Below are 18,039 nucleotides of genomic sequence, written 5' to 3' on the forward strand. Positions count from 1 at the left end.
TTGATTCATTCAAAGACATTGTAAGAATATTTCATGACAGTTCTTTTTCAAAGTTATCCAGTAATCCCAAAGGCAATGGCATTTTTGTTAGGTTCAAATACAGTTTTATTGCTTTCCATTCTAGCTCTCTGACATTTTGATAGTTAAATAGAAGAAACCTGTAATCTTAGTCATCATTCTAGGGTCATCCAATTTTGAGAAGACAAGATTGGATAAAAAATTAGGTAGTACTTCTACACATTTTTGTCTCTCTCAGCCTTCTACTTCAGTTGACAGGTCTTCCTGATGCGTGGTGAATACCCATTCAAAAACAAAATGAGGATTCATTTACTGTGGTGACAGAGAAATGTATTAATACTGACTGTGATACAAAAGGCAAAAGGTTTTGCAATAAAAGATGAAAAAGGAGAAAAAAGCTTGGAAAACATGTACTATTGTCTGATTGCCCTGAAATTTCATCACATTATTTGGTACTGCATATTATTCAGTGGTAATTAAATCTTATTAGTTTGCTTTCCTCATTATTTTTTGGAACAGCATTTAATGCCGGGAAAGCTGTTGAACATTACAAGTTGGAAAAATATATTGGCTACATTTTATGCTCATATATAGCTAGAAGACTGCTAGTTTGAAGGGGGTCTTACAAGTGAAAGTACAAACCGAGTTTATGCCTTCAGTTACTTTGTTAAATTACATGCACAGCTACCCTTGGAGTTTTCCTTCCTGATGATGCTGTCTTCATTTTGAACTGCTGTTTTGACATTTGTAAAGTTTTAGCAAATGCTTCAGGAAAAGGTCAGTTTATAGTGACATTTTCCCTTTTCATAAACCTGTGGAGAGGACACTGAATACAGGTTTACATGATAAGCCATTGTGGATTTAAAAACAAGGCTTTTCTTACTGTGTTTTAGAATACTTGTTTTTCACAGTCTTGTTTTCAAACTGCTACTCTAGCCATTTACTAGAAAGTTCTTTTCATATAACTCCATTCTGGATATATTCTTTCTGTGGTGTTAACTACAAAAATATTTGACAGCTTGGGGTTTTTTGGTACAAGAATGGAACATTTAGGAACATAGGGCTAGGGTATTAATATTACTGACTTAGATCCGAATACACTGAAATAGCTCCTGTGAAAGCTTCCCCACGTACCTCTGTTGTCGTGCAGTATTCACTCCTGATCAGCTGTGCTGGGTCTATATGTGCAAACATACTTTTTCTCATCCTACCAATGGGCCATCTCCATCTGTCACTCTGTTCTGTAATGATTTGAAATACACCAAATTAATTAGAAATTGTCCAGTAACATGCATCAGTACTTCCTACCACAATCAGGGCTTCTGTCAATGATGCCCAATAGACTAATTTACTGCCTGGGGGACAAAGGTCCATCTATGAATGAGGATATGTCAGCAACCTTGTTTTCATGTTTTCAAAATAACAAAATTCCAGTGCTTTATCTCTGACATATTTTATGACAAAAATTATGGTTCGTCAAAGAAGTCCTCTAAATACTAAAGAAGAAATATTCCACTTTTCCAAAAGTATAGATTTATAGAATGAGAAAATATATTGGGATATATATTTTTGTCTGGGTATCAGTATATTCTCTGTCCCTGAGAATTCTGTGTCTTAAACTCTCCAGGAATTATGCTGTTGCCCTAGTGAACATAAAATCTATTTCTATCAAAGCAAGTCCTACTAACCTTAAATAATAAATGCTTTGAGGAAAATTATAAAAAATTGCTTGATGTTTCCATTGACAAGGTGTTTCTTAGGAAATAGATACCATAGGAAAATGTCCATAAATATATATTTATAACTGTGGAATTTACAGCACCACAAATGCTGTATGTTTAATGACTGAAGGAACTGGCCTTTAGTCATTACATACTATATGCTTCTTATACAGCAGTGTGACAGAATATGTAAACTGACCTTTTCTTCAAATGAATTAGAATAGAAGTTCTACTGAATGTTGAGGAGTCTGTGTATGTAACTCATTAGAGCTGTCAAATTACCTGTGCCCGCTGTCTGATAGGATAATACAACAACAATACTTTATGTGGCCAGATGATAGAAGTCCCATGAGCAAAATGGCTCAGCTGAACTTAGACAAAAAGACTAGTCAGGACATCTCAAAGACATATATTTAGTCTAATATTATATAGCCACTACCATCAGAAAGCAGAGACCTGATTAGACATACTTGGTGAATTTGATGGGTGAGGAGGATGAAAATGCCCACAGCAACATTCTTCATTTCTTGAGAGACAACAGACATTCATGTGAATGTTCAGTTTTTCTCAGCTTTCTAGTTTTCTACTTTCATAGTTTTAGAGGGGGCTTTTTTCCAGCATCTACGTAGCATGTCCTTATTGGTACACGCATGGTTCCATTAAGAGCAAATATTTTACAAATTGTTTATCCCTGTTTTGGCCGATCTACTTTGTATCACAAGAGTGTCACCAAGTGAAATCTATGTTCATGTGTAGTTAAATGAGAAACACTTGGTTATTAAACTGATGTGTTATAACTAGGCCAATGAAAATATACATCGCATATACTGCTCTGAACTGCTGCTGCACTGTTACTTTTGATGACTTCACTTACAAAGTGATAATATTTATGGCAGAACATTTCACCAGACCCTAAGCAGGGATAGCATAAATATTTATTTTAATTGATGCTTTGCTCTAAGGGAAATATATATTTACAAATGAGTTATAACTTTGTGCCTTTTAGCTTTCAATTGAAAACTCTAGGACTAAAAATTGCAACAAAACAGAAGCACAGCTGATATGCACTATAACATTTGAGCATGGACATTATTTCCAATATTGAATTTTGCATTTCTTCTTCTAAAAAAAAAATTAATCAACGGACCCACAAGAACTTTCAAGAGCTTTCCTTGAAATATTAGCCATATTTACAAAAAAACAAGATTTATAAGATTTGTGCTATTTTGACCTAACTTGATTTAATATTGTTTCATTGGTTTCTGTTGGTAACCTCTTCAACTATTATAATTTATTACCTTTCATGTTTTTCTGTTCAAGCCAAATGAACAGATTGCATGAATTATTTCTTTTCCATACTAACTAAATAATTCCATTAGATATTTGAGAGATTTTTTCATTCTTCAGCTCAAATAACTAAATAATTCCATTAGATACTTGAGAGCTTTTTTCATTCTTCAGTTCAAAGCAGTGAAACTTCCTAAAATTTACAGTTTAAGCTCTAGCAATGAAAAGCTCTCTTCTAGCTTGCTTGCTTGCTTTTTATCCTGCCTTGCTTCTTCATGAAAATTCAGTAGTGGTGAGAAACCTGCCAGCAGAACATTGCTGATCTGACCTAGTTCACTCAATCTCAGCAATAGTCCATCCTGTTTATAATTGACTGGTGGTCATTTGGGTAATTTAAAGCTGTGGTCGTTTATGGAACTGGCTAACAGAAATTTTTTAGCCTAAATTTTGAGTGACAGAGGGCTTTAGAATAGACTCAGCACTCCTAAACATGTATGTAAGCAATGAAATATAAGATACTAAATACTGAAAAAAAACCTAAATGCTGAAAAGAAAATATACTAAAAATAGTATAAAATACTAAATACTGAGAATGCAATTGAGTTTTGATTTGATTTGATTTTGCTGTAGTGGTTGAAAACTATATCCTTACCCTAGGTTTGTCTATCTGCTGAGGTTAGTGCATGAGTGGCCCTTTCGAAATCATTGAAATTAAATATATGCATAAAGTTAAACATTTATGTGTATATTTGCTGTGTCACTCTATGCCTTTAATATGAAAAGGAAAAATGGTTTAATGAGGTTTGTAAGCTATTGAAACAAGATGAAAGACTTAACTTTCTCTCTTTATCCCACTGCATTTTTTTTAAAGCCTATGGTAGCTGTCAGCTGGAGTTACTTGGAAAGCATAACTTCGAGTTTTTACTAAGTCTAGTTTCACTAGTCTAAGAGAAAAGAAGTTTCATGACAGACGTAAAAGATATGTTCTGTTCAGTAAAACCTGCATATTTGGAAAGTATTCAGAAAATAACATTAAGACTGATTCAAGTTCTAGAAAACCTACCACAAAATCCAAACAACCTGAACATATTTAGTGTAATAAAATAGAAATGAAAAGCTGACTTGATCCTCCAAGTAAGTACCTAAGGGAGAGACATTTATGGAAAAAGCAGTTCTTGAGAGCAGGAACTTTTTATTTTAAAAGACAAAGACGTGACAAAAGCTATAGCTGTAGACTGGATGTAGACAGACCCAAAGGAAAACAAAGCAGGGTAGATAGCTCTCCAGTTCACTCTGAAGAAGAAGGGCAGGGGATTGTTCAGTTGATTGTTCAGACTCTTTCTAGAGTCTTTTACTGTGTTGCATAGACTTCTGTTGAAAGCAATGGCAGTTAAAATACATAGCTTAAGTGTAGACACCTGTGTTCAAATTTCTTAATCTCAAAGCAAATAGTTCCCTTCATGTTTTTCTAAGGAATATTCTCTAAGTCAAGGAGACATACAATTGATACGTGATTTCCTGTATAAAATCCTATATGGACCATGCTATTGAAAAGATCAGATTAATCTATCATATAGTCCTGTGAAAGGCATGTATTTTCTTACAGCCTGGAGCTTTTATTAATTGGTAGCTGTGCCTACATCAGCAGTAGAAATAATAAAGAATTTTCTAGACACTTTGGCCAATATATCAGCTGAGCTTTCAGGTTGTTCCATGTATGTCTGGGTGTTTTTGCTAACAAACATACATTTTTGCACTTACATTAAAGAAAGGAAAACCATGGTTTATCCTGGAGATAAGTACTGAGCCTTGCACTTGATTCAGTCGTCAACAAGGGAACATGGAGGCAGGTGCACTTCTGTGTAGTCCACGGGACTGAGAATGCACAGGGTAATTTCAGGACTAGCTGGAGCTCCTGAGTGCTGATGCATCAAGTGAGATGATGTAAAAGCCTGCTGTGGTTTAACCCAGCAGGTAGCCAAAACAGCCACACAGCCGTTCATTCACACACACCCCCCCAGCAGGATGGGGGAGAGGAGCGGAAAAGAAAAAGGATAAAACTCATGGACTGAGATAAAGACAGATTAATAGGACAGGGTGAAAAAAAAGCATACTAATAATGATAAAAGAATATACAAAAGAAGTGACGCACAGCACAATTGCTCACCACCCACTGACCGATGCCCAGTTAGTTCCCGAGCCGCGGCCCCTCCCCAGCCAACTCCCCCAGTTTATATACTGGGCATGACGTCATATGGTATGGAATATCCCTTTGGCAGCCAGGGTCAGCTGTCCCGGCTGTGTCCCCTCCCAGCTCCCCGTGTACCCCCAGCCCACTCGCTGGCAGGGCATGAGAAGCTGGACTGTCCTTGACTGCTCAGCAACAACCCCAAACATCAGTGTGTTATCAACATTATTTTCAACCCCAATCCAAAACACAGCACTACACCAGCTATCGGGAAGAAAATTAACTCTATCCCAGCTGAAACCAGGACAAAGCCGTATGCTGGTCAGATGTTCCATTTTCATTCCTGGATGATGGGGGCCGAGTCAAACACAGTAACAGAGTCTGTAAGCCGGTTAGAAATGTTCAAGACTGCTGGCCTGTTAGAGGTGAGCCTCTAGGATACTTCTGAACTAAGACAAGTGAAGAGTTTGTAAGAAATTTTGGCATAAAATATATATCTCATAATTCATATTTACTGTTAAAACTATAAAAATATCCTTCTTTTAAAAGGTTAAAAATGTAATAAAATAAAAAATAATAAAAACTTTACATTTCTATATATTTGCACTATACAAACGTTAAAGTTCTATGTGAAAAATGCAATGCAGTAGTTGATCTCAATATGTCATGTAATCACAGAATTACATATCTAAACATTTCATAGTACTTTAGAAAGAATGCTACATATTCTTTCATGTTAATGCAGTGATATGGCATTTTCACTATCTCTGGATTAATCACAATATTATGTTCTTATAGCTGATTTGAAGTAAATTTCAAAAATTTTGCTTTTTTATTCCTATATGGTCATGCCAGTGTGCACTTACATTCTTTGCCGTATTAAAAAACTAAAATTTCTTCCCTTTCAGTCACTGAAATAAAACTTAGTGTTCTGTAAAAAGTATGGGTAATTCCAAAAAGTCAAATTAGAAAAAAATATGTATTAAATGTGTTTTCTGCAAGGCTTTAAAATATGTCAGAGGGTAAATGAATGCTAAATTTTACAGTTGGTTAAGGAGTTCACTTCTCTTCTTTTTCACGTTCTGAATCATCTCTATCTCTGGGATTTGTAATCACTTCCAATGGAGCACTAAAGGTTGGTAGTCCATTGGAGCAGTCCTGGATTTTTTTCTGCAAACTGCTTGCTTGATCAGCTTTTGATTTATTACTATGTAAAGCACTTTGAAATACCTTGGGTATGAAAGGAACTTTAAAAAAAAAAGAATTATATTCTGTTCTGTGCAATTGTGTGCACACATTTCCTAGGATGGTAAATTTGTTGAAAAGATTATAGAGGAGGTCAGACTAGCTGATCACAATGGTTCCCTTGGGCCATACAAAAATCTATGACTAAATAACTAGTAGCGGTTTCTGTGAAGAATTGAAATGATAAGGACTATTTTAGTACTGGGAAAGTATTGCATGGGTGTTTTATTTCTAATAAAGTTAGAGAAATTGCAGCTTTCTTTTCACTTATGACATATAGTATGTATTAATCTTTTTGAATTTTGTTTATCCTTTTTTAGGAGAGTAAGTGAATAATTTCATCAGTTTTGTGTTACTGCAATATGTTCCTTCTCATTTGTAAAGAAAATAGAAGCATTGTAATGCTCTAATCATTTACATAACATGTTTTTACAGCAGGAAGAAAAACATCCTCAAGCAATAACCTCTGTTGTCTACTGTGAAATTACTAGTATTTATTTAGGGTACGAAATCTGAAATATATAGTCAAAATTCTTATCACAAGACATTGCAGAGATTACCAGAGGATGATGAAAATTTAACTGGATTAAAAATTTAGAACTGGCAGGCCTATTACTTAGCTGAAGAAACATTCAACCCTTCTCTCTGATGAGATGTGCACCCTCAAGGTCCTCAACCAGGAGTTTAACTTTACAAGAAGTAAGATGGGTGTATGTATTTTAAATTCTACTTCACAGTGTTGGTTTTGTTGGTCAATTTTGTTATCAGGAAGCTTCTAGCAGTGTTGCTTTAAAATGGATACCCTGATGAAAATCAAAGAATTCAATGCTTCCCCCCATTATAGCAATAGTAAATCTAGTTATGTTTTAATAAGGTACATAAACATTTTCAGCTATCTAAAATACACAGAAAGCTGCCGTTTCCTTGGTATTCTTTGTGGTTTATACATGTGAAGCTGAACTGAAAGCTAAAAGCTTATAATGATATTGGCAATACTACAACTGCACTTCTGAAGAAAGGTTAAATATATCTGGGACCCTGTAAATCATTTTACTGCAGTAAAAAAGAGTAGTGGTGAGTCTGGGCATATTTCTAATTTGTTAAGATTTCTTTAGGCTTGCACGTGCCCCACCAGTCCTTCAATACAGGTTCTTGCAAGCCCGGGACAGGTAGACCTTCCCATTCAGGGGTCTCAGTCCAACCTGACTCTCAGACCAAGTTTCTTCCTGATGAACTCACTGGAGCTGGAAGACCAAGGCAACAAGCAGTCGCTTGTGATGCTTGCAAGAGCTCCCTCCAGTACAGTTTTCTGCACAGCAGTGAAGACAGGAGCTTTCCCCCAAAGTTGGACAGAACTACTGGGCGAGGAAGACTAACTAATCAGATCAAATGCAGTAACTTTTATGACTCGTATGACAGAACCATGTGGTGACACTCACAATGCCATACGGTTACGGTGTTACATCTTTTAACCCGCAGCACGTCCAGGAATCGTTTCACGCACTCCCTCAGCATGGCATAAGGCAGTTTAATAGGGCATAGCAATATTATGAAGCCATTTGGAGCAGGAATAAAGACTACCCTAACAATGTGAAATTCTAAACAGAATTTTGCTATAGAGTAGAAACTTATGCAAAAAGGCCACCACTTCATGATAGCCAGAAATAAAAATAAAAATAGAAAAGGAAAATCCAGGTCATTGCTGTAAATATTTAAGAGTTTTATGTATCGGCCAAAGTCACGTTACTTACTGCCATTCTCACGTTTATCAGCGTATTCAGTCTGTGTTTCCTGCTTGAGACACTCTTTCTCATAATCTGATAAAAAAAAGATAACAGAAATGTTCTGTCAGCTTTGCTTACAGTTAGTAAACCTGTCTTTTACTGACAGAATTTTCTCTCACAAAAGTGAGATCTATCCCTTTAACTCTGCAAAGATATGAATTAAAGAATCCTCTTTTTTTTTTTGAGGTTTTGTGGGCATGAAAAACTACATTGCCAACAAAAGAGTTCTTTGTGCATGTATCTGCTCAATTTGCAAAAACTATGTCTTTTGGTCTCTGACTCCAAAACTGCAAAAGTCTGCAGAAAGAATCAGGCCTAAGCAACATATTTAAAAATATTTTTAATTAATTTTAAATGACAATATGCCAGATTTTGTTAGCATTAAGGAGTGGTTAGAAGACACATTCGTATCTACTGCGTGTTTTAAAAGTCTTGTTCCAGATATAATCTTGTTTGGATGCTGACAGAACCTAGCAAACAGTAGTAAAAGCTCATCTACAATGTGTGGTTTTTCCTGTAGTCCTGGTTGTTCCTCAGGGCGGCTTTAAAGACTCATAAACCCATCCTCCGTTAGCCAAACATAACAAGATAACTTGATTTGAAAACAACTGTCTTTCATGCTATTTACCTTTCTCATGCTGCACCCAGAGTATCTGGCAGGCTGGTTTTTACACTAATAAAAGCCAGTGGAAGGCATGATTGGGGACCATTAACCTTTAGAACACGAAAAGCTTAAGCTCAAGGAACATTTCTGAGCTGCCTTGTAGTGCTTTTGAAGCCACTGCCTCCATCCTTCATCTAAATTGCCTGAATTCATTTTCAGGGCTGATAAACTGTCAAGTGAATTATGAGACATAGGCCTTGGGTTAATTTATAGAAATGCTCCTTCACTGATGCTGCGTAAATCCACCTTTCTTTGTTGAGTATACTTGCTTCGGCTTCCAGAACTATCTCATTTTGCCCCATTACAAGCTCTGCATTTCAAACTCTTCTTCCATCATTCATAAAAAACTAATTTACTAAACAGATTATTGTGAGGGACATTTTTCTATCACGTGTTTATAGTCCTTCAGATACAGTAGTAGCAATGCAATATGTAAAGAGATGGTCAAGTGGGCTTATTAATTTTTTTTTAATAAGTTGAGAAAGTCTGTCACTCAATACTGACAGCATTTCACCTGCCAAAGACGAGTTCACAAGAATAATTCATCTTTCACCTTCTCTTATTCAATGGCTAGACAGACTGCAATTTATGCTTATCTGGCTAGCTGAGTTCAGAGGGAATTACAAGAAAATTCTGTACTAGCCAGCTAAGTTTCACTGTCAGGTTCTGGCTCTTTATTTCCATATTTGGTATAGGTAGTATGGAACCAGAAAGAGCTTGTCTGTCCCTTTTTAACTAATTATTTTGCATATTTTATAAGTGAGGGAGACAACTATGTCAAGCTGAGATGTTTAAAATGTATTCCCATGAAAACTGTTAACAAAAAACAGTTAATCACCTCCACGTTATGTTTACCTTTGGGTAGTTCTCAGATTGACATTAAGTTAATCTTTAAATATTTTTATGATTGGACATTCAAATGTATGACGATAACTAGAGTATAAGTTGTTGTACTGAGAGAAAAGATATGAACATATTTCTTTGGAAAGGTAGTTGTAAGTATAGTTTAAGTTGTAAGATAGTTTCACACTAGTTATTTTATTTTGCATATATCGTTGTAGTCTCTTAGCACTTCAACTTGGATAAAATCTACTTACACTTCAGTCTTTATAGTATATGCATGATTAGTTCTCAAATCCTTCATCAACAAGATCCTTTCCATGGTAATGGTTGTAAAGACCTCGCATGTATAGCAATTATAGCATAATGTGCCCCTAGAGAATGCTTAGATTTCTTATTAGTATGTAGGCATCTGAAAATCTAAAAGTCCTTGGGGATGAACAGAGTTTACCGAGCAGTCATGGACTGTAAAAGGGACTGATAGAAAGTATGTCTTGTTCAGAGAAGGGGTACTATACCTATCACCACATAACTAATAGTTACAGGCTCCATTTTGGTCACTTCTTTGTTTCAATCTCCATTGTTTTCAGGAATGAAATAAGGCTTAGGAAATATGCACCCTGTTTATTTCAGCATAACTTACTAAAAAAGCACCACATCACTATGACATACTGCAAACATTTAATATTTGAAAGCAAAATGCATAGAATGGTGATGTAAACCCAACAGATATAGCTTCAGAGGTCTTTAAATTTAGTTTTTTCCAATTAGAATACTTTGAAGCAAGTTACTTTTTTGCTCTGAAATCTTTTCCTGACCTGAATAATTAGAATGGTAATGTGTTCATACTTCAGAAGTGTATTCTGAAACTTAATTCACTCAACACCATAGACAATTAGTATTGAAATGGTAAGCATTATTAATAATACAATTAGTATTGAAATGGTAAGCATTATTTACCAAGGTCCTGATCTTAAAGAGAGAACCATGTGAGAAAAACTTGGAAAGAGCAAACTCACTGCATGCAGACGAGGGGTGTGGAAGGAGATGGAGGAGGTGAAAGACATTGTGGTTGCTTGCACCACTTGCATCCCTACCATGGAAATGGCTGTACTCTTCGGCAGTTCCCACTCCCTTCATTCTGTACACAGGGGTTGCTGGCAGTCCTGCATTTCTTTGCTTTTCACCCTAAATGTCATCAGAACACCATTCTGTCCAAATGCAGATGCCTTCAGACCTTATCATAGGACCTTGATAGCTCCAAGGTGTAGGTGTTCTCCAAAGTAATAACGCAAAGTTCTTATCCACAAAATTATCCAAGACACGCAGCTGCACATACCTGTGTGCAGCAAATCCATCCAGTGCAAGCCATTGATCACAGCCTCAGTGGAAGGACTGTTTCTTCTCTAGGTTTTATGTTGCTCTCACTGTATTATCCAAGATTAATAAACAGAATAAAATTAGAAGAATCACCAAATATAAGAGAAGTAGGGCTGACCAAACATGCTTAATGTAACAATGCATTTATTTTCTATTAGTTATCTATGATAGGTATACCAGAGTTATAAAGACTAAATAGATTGTGTTTTCTAATTAAGAAGAAAATGAGGGAAAAGGCTGAATATTTATTCCAGAATTGCAGTGTACAATATTTAAAATGCATGACAAGCTACAGTCTTGCTTCCTAATTACTTAGTCCCTGTCACTTCTCATTAACATGTAAATCATGTTATAAACATAGTAAAGGTGGAGTAAAATATGTCCTGAGGGGAGGGGGCATAGTGGAAAATTGCTTTGGGCAGTGTGGTGATGAGAGTGTTTCATTTGCAGCTCATCTGTATTCCACTCCCATGGGAAGCTGCATATATGAGATTTAAAGCAATCATATTTTCTTTGTCCTAGGCTGGAGTGGTTGTTGCACTTAAACAAATCGATCTGCAGGTTTTGAATTATCTACAAGAAAGTTAGCATGCAAAATCTAAGTCTATAAAAAAGATTGAGAATTCATTTATGGAGCAATTATATTATTCTTTAAAAAGAAAGAAAAATTTGTTTATGATCTTCGGTGATAGCCCTGAAAATAAGAACATCGTTAATAAGGTGGTTTGATTCATAGCAATTCACTAGCAAAAGCCTCTGGGCAACTTACTACATAAAAATGGATTATACAAAAATAAGACAACACTCAGAACATGCAGAATTAATTATGTTAATTAGTGAAGTTATTTGAAAATAGGAGATATGGCTTCCATAAACACATTTACCTTTTAGTATCTAATCTTTAATATTCGTAAGAAGAATTGTTTCAAAACTAATTCATGCAGTAACTAACACTTTTTACTTATTCCAAGGACTGACATGTTGAAAAGGCATCAAGGACTATAATTTTATTGATAAAATCAGTTTTTGGATATGACTTTGCTCTTAATTTACTTACCTGCCACTAACTGAATGATGAATAGGGTAGAACTAGGAGGTTTTCTTATCAAACACTACACTCAAAGCTGAGGAAAAATATATACTTTTAAAAAAAATAATTGTGGTGCTTTTTTCTCTATTGACAACTACTTTGGAGTCCTTTATTTGAATAAGATTAATTTTAAAATTTCACCCTCTTGTAATCAAATTTCATGATGCTTCATGAATAAATTTTTTTGGATTAAATATTATATAGGAATAACTGGCTTCTATATATTTCATTTAGCATTTAGCATAGTTAGCTATCTGATTTAGCTCAAATTTCACTGATCTGGTGAAATGTGGAAAGAAGGGTGAGAGCAAGAAAGAAAAAAAAGAGAGGTGAGCACTTAATTGTTTCATTAAAATTAGCCTAGAGCACATAATTATATATATTTTATATATATCATATTATACTGTACATTTTAGCACCTTCCATATGAGTATAGCAGCATATTTAAAAAAGAGATATTGGCAAATCATTAGTGGACAGCTGGGACTTTTGGCATGAAGGATGTGTATTTCACACATCTAGAGGTTACTGAAGTATTTAATATTGAGAAAAGGATGAATTTTCTATCCCATCTTGAGAAAGAGGAAACTTTTTTTTTAATGCTGTGGAGAAGGGTTATCTCATTCCCCAGCTTCTGAGGATTTTGACAGCAGCTAGTTTGCCTAGGTCATGCCCCATTATCTGCCATTCCATCCACTTACAAGGGATCAGTTGTATTGTTCCACTAAAATGATATAAAAGTGCTATAATTAGCAATAGTGGAAGTAAAAGTATCAGTTTTGAGCTACGTTTCCCCTGAAATGATTAGGACAGTTTGCTTGCACCTGAATCATCTTGTTTCAAGAAGTCAGTACTTCTAGGAAGACATTGTGTTTACATGTGATACCTTCACAGCCAAAAGATTTGGAGATACATATTTTAGCAAATTAAAGTTGAAATTTTAGACTCTGCTTATGCAGGATATTTTTAAATTAGATCGCATTACACTACAATAACCACTCCCTCATCTCACTGTGTGGTTTACTGGATGTAAGGGGCTCTCAAAAGAAAAGTAGCTAATGGTCACAGTGAACAGAAAGTGAACTTTAAAATTCCTGAGTAAAGACAGATTGAAGAGATTTGAGCAGATGAGAATGACAAGAGAGGAGCTTTGATGAGTGGAGACAGAAAAGGGATGGTTCTCAGGTCTTCTGTATGCAGGAGTATGTGCTGAAATAAAGTTAGTTTCAATCACATTTTTTGGTAGAAGTCGATGTTAAAGAAAATCCATTGATTATTACAAGAATGAGTTAAGTTGAATGTAGGAAAGATAATTTATCTTCAGCTAAACGTGCTTGCACAGACTTGCCTCAGCATACCAGGAGGTGAGTTACAGTGGGGTTAGTCATCGCACTGTGATATTATTCCCTAAAGAGAGGGAGTTTAGTCCATACCTGAAACAGGATTCTGGCTGAAGGGTCACAGTCTGTAATTTAGCAACAAGCTCATGATAACATGGATTTAAAGACGCTGGTAGACGTGTGTGCCTGAGTCACATCGGAGGAAATGTCTTCGCTTGCAGTGGTAGGAAGAGGAAGGAGATGGGAAGTGACAAGTTCAGGTTTCTCAATGGTTATATAAGGCAGCGTCAAGGCAGGAGGAGAGATAAGGCTGCCGGGGGTCAGCATGCTGGCTGACAGGCAGCTCAGCTGTGCTCTCAGCCCAGGTAGATCAGGAAACCCCCCATGAGGCTGACAGAAAACATGGCCGTTGCTCTTCCCATTTGCAAGGGCAGCTGGGTGGCAAACGCTGAAGAAGCTGCAAGTCAGCTCCTTTCTGAGGCTCCTGGGGGATCTGGGTGATAAGGGGCAAAAGATGCTTTTTAGCAAAGGCAGGCTAGCGGAGAAAGGGACTTGGAGATGAACACAGCTTGTCCTCTGGCACTGCCATCCATGAGTCACTCAGTGGTCCTCCAGCCAACAGGCAGTTCCCAGACAGGTCAAGCTGAGAGGCCATACTGATCACCCGTTTCCTTATCCCAGCAGTTATTTACCCACCATCATAACAGCATTTCTCCCTGCCTTCTTCATTGGGTCATAAAAGAGCCTGACTCTGTGAGCAGGCACTTCCCACCTTCCCCTTGATCCATCACCATCCCAGTTGCCCGAGAGCACTGTTGCTCCCCAGAGGATTATTCCCCGACCACCAACCTTGCAGAGCTAATCTTGAAGCATTTGCTTAGTTGCATATTCCTTGCAAGCGTGCAAACTCTGTCACAGGTTTTTCACAGAGCATCACAGACAAGGCCAGCAGGAATCTGAGGCTTGTTGGGACAATATCAGAAAAATATTGAAAAGGAGAAAGTTTCCTTCAAAAGAGAAAAGAGGAACTGGAGGAGTTAGGACAGAGATACAAGATCCTAAAATGCACCATGCATCAAGCAGGAAAATGTAGAGGGAGAAAAAGATTAGCACCAAAAGAAACCTTTGGGGAACTGCAGTAAAGAAAGGGTGGGAAAGACCTGATTGCAGGGGGTGGGTGGGTGTTACAGTGAATAGATATTCAGTGCTGTTCTACAAACATTAATTATTTCTGCCTCTGTACTTGTCTTCTGTTGTCTAGGGGTTTTTTTAGTGGGTTATTTTAAAAAATAATCAAAGGACCAAGTTGTGTAAGAAATATCAACAAAACCTGTTAGATTCAGTTAATGAGACCAAGAGAAGAAGAGTTAAAGAAACCAGAAAATGGGCAGTTAAGAACAGTTCCCTGGTAACCAAAAAATTATGTGAAGCACAAAGCAGAAAATGAAAATTGAAATAGAAGGTGGGGAGGAGCTAGGCACTCTGGTTAAATTTTTGCATTTGAATTCTGACCTGTTATTAAAATTTTCTGAGCCAGACAGAAAATTGAAGGCAGCCTGGGAACAGTGCTCAATGACAGTGACATTTCCTGACAGAGCAATTCTTTGCATATCAGTTGTACTAATTGTATTCAAACTGACAGCGACACTTTAACCCATTCACCAGAGGAATTGTCTTGCTGCAAGACCAGTGATCTATGTTTTCATTTAGATGTCAGTCTAGCTGTGTGCTGTACATTTTAAAGGTACAATTAGCCTTAAATGTTTAATACCAATACGATAAACACCATCTCCCCTTGAAATGTTGCACAACAAAATCTTAAAAAAGCAGCTTGTTTTCTCCTGCAGAAAAACTTAGAAAACTAAGGGGCTTTGCCCTTTTCAAAGCCAGGTTGAATGAAATCACTTCTTGCCCAAGGCATTTTTCTTTTTAAAATAATTTTGAGCATCAGGAAGTGTTTTGCCTCCACAAATACCCAGAGTGCATCGTACAGTTGGAACAACTGAAATCCAACTGCCTGTGCCATTTTCTTCCAAGTCTGAGTGGGTTTACATTTTTTACATGAGAGGCAGGAGACCCTATCAGGCTGGAAGACAGGAACATCAGATGAAAATCAGTTAAATACATCCATTCATTGTAGAAATTATTCTGCCCATAGAAAACTTAATCGTGGGTGGAAATAGAGAGAGATGAAAATCTCGTGTGACTGGCCAAGCTCAGAGAGTTGGAAGCTATTTAGACGCGTATTCGGTTGTCCTTTGGAAACTGCCAAGCCTTATAAATGCTTCCCAGGCCTGTTTCTCTGCTCCTACAACATTGCTAGCTCCCGCAGAAAATATCACCAGAATAAATCTTCAGAAATTACACCCTGCCATTGGGTTGTACTGAAGATGATAGGTGCCTGAATAGACTTTTGAAATGCATCTTAAGTAGTCACTAAATACAGTTATAGTGTGGAAAACTCCCAGATACAGGATAGTTAGTCTATTAATATAAGATATGGACTTAATTGCATGAAGAGGAGAGAAGAAGAAGAGGGGTGGAGAGGGCGTTGTAGGTAGCCTCCAGGACCTGAAAACGGCTGGTTTCTGCCTGGTGCTGTTCGCTGGGGTGGTGAATAGGTTATATACTGTGTTAAGAATTACGGGAACAACACACTCTTAGAAAAGACTGGGTAAAGAGAACAAGCAGAAAGTCTGAAGACAATTCCAGAAAAAACATGATTAAATGCAAGAGAATGACGAAAAAAATTTATAGAGAAATTATAGAAGGAAGGAAATGATGGATGGCAAAAAATAATGAAGAGAGTTTGGGTTTTGCAGAAAATCAATACAGAAATGTTAGCTTTAAAAAAAAAAATTGAATAGATTGTTTGACATAACACAGAAAACTATGCTACGACATCTATAAATGTATTTGGGTTTTATGACCACTTTTGCAGAGCCATGCCAGGAAGACAATATTCACCTGGTAGCCCAGACTCAATTAGTGTGCCATAGATTTTTCTTTAGACAGAGTTTGATCTCTCTTCCCATGGGCCCTTGAGAAATAAAGGCTGTAGAGCACTCTTAAAGCTTTTAGTGGAGAGACTTCAAAATTTTGCTTGCTGAGAGATGGGGAAAAAGTTAAGCTAGGTGAATAACCAACATGATGGTGAATGAATGTTTAACTGAAAGTAATCAAAAGTTTTTTTAATAGGCTTTGTGTGCAGACTCAACATTAACTTCATCAATGGATTTAACCCAGGTAAGGAATCTGTGCATTACTGTATAGAGTGCAATGAAGTATCACATTCATGTTTAACTACTGTCTAAAAAGCCTTACAGATATTAAAAAAAATTAGTATTAAATGCACATATTCCCATGCCAATCCTAAAATGAAAGACAGACCATTTGAACAGGTCTAATTTTACGTAACTTCAGTCCTGTTAAAATGAGTTGTCTAATTTCATGCTAGTCACACAAGCTTCCTTTCCAGTAAATGGAATAAATAGGCATAGCTGAAAGATAAATAATCGGGCCTACTTTAGAAGCTATTTTAGAATGAAACATATTATCTTTTGGAGCTGCTTGTTTCTCTTTGACAACAATGAAGAGAACCTACAGTGACTGGCCCAGAGTAATAGATTTAACTTTTAGACCCTTAAATTATGGCAAATCAGTTGCATCCTTTGTTACATGAAGGAGGGTCAAAGTGTAAAATACTGTTCTGCCAACAAGTAGTGTTTCCAGTTTTTTCAGAAAACATGAGTTGTTGCCTATTAGTAACTCAGACATGGAGGAATTCAAAAATCATCTGCTTTGTTCTGCCTTTGTTTTCTCACTGTTATCTACAGCTCTTGCTGATGTATGTTTCAAAGGTTAATTAGCAGAAATTTATGAAGTGTCTTAATATGATTTATTATTTTTAAAGTACAGGAGTACTTTGTGGAGGCTTTATATTTCCATATTTTATATGCTCCACTGAATAGCATAGTAAAGTTAAAAATATCTTCTGGTATAAATTTTTTAACAAACAAAAAGTCCCTCGATGTTTTTGAAAATTGTATAAAAATAGAACAAAAAAAATTGAAATGTAGAACAGCACATAGGAATGCATCTGATTTTGATAGATGACTACAGATTGCTTATTATTTGCTTTCACCTGATGACTAGTTTTGAATATGTTAGCAGCAGTTCCCCAAAAGCTGTCTGGAGCTTTTTTATCTGTATCTGAGTTCTGTATTTCTCACAGTACCACACTATAGATGATGTTGTGCTCATCTTCTGGACATTTTCCCAGTGTTATGTGGGAGACTTCTTGAACAGGGATCAAAATACAGTATTTCCATAAAATATACACAATTATCTATTTTCCTTTGAATGTTTGGAGCTTGCCATTGTGAAATGCTTATTGTCAACAGCCCAGTTGTTTTAAGTAAATATTTGGGGTTCCATCTGAGCAGATCTCTTCCTGTGTGGCAAATGGCCTTGTTAGAGACT

The 18,039-nt window shown here is 36.5% G+C and overlaps 1 protein-coding gene across 2 annotated transcripts in view; it reads left to right on the forward strand.

Annotated features, from left to right (window-relative positions):
* MAGI2 (membrane associated guanylate kinase, WW and PDZ domain containing 2) overlaps window positions 1-18,039 on the forward strand; it is a gene marked incomplete at both ends in the record, with an annotated part of 789,860 nt that overhangs the window by 306,978 nt on the left and 464,843 nt on the right. The gene's annotated exons all lie outside the window — the stretch shown is intronic.

The sequence above is a fragment of the Phaethon aethereus genome (assembly GCF_964289735.1).
Source record: "Phaethon aethereus genome assembly, chromosome: 1".
In the NCBI taxonomy this organism is placed as follows: Eukaryota; Metazoa; Chordata; class Aves; order Phaethontiformes; family Phaethontidae; genus Phaethon; species Phaethon aethereus.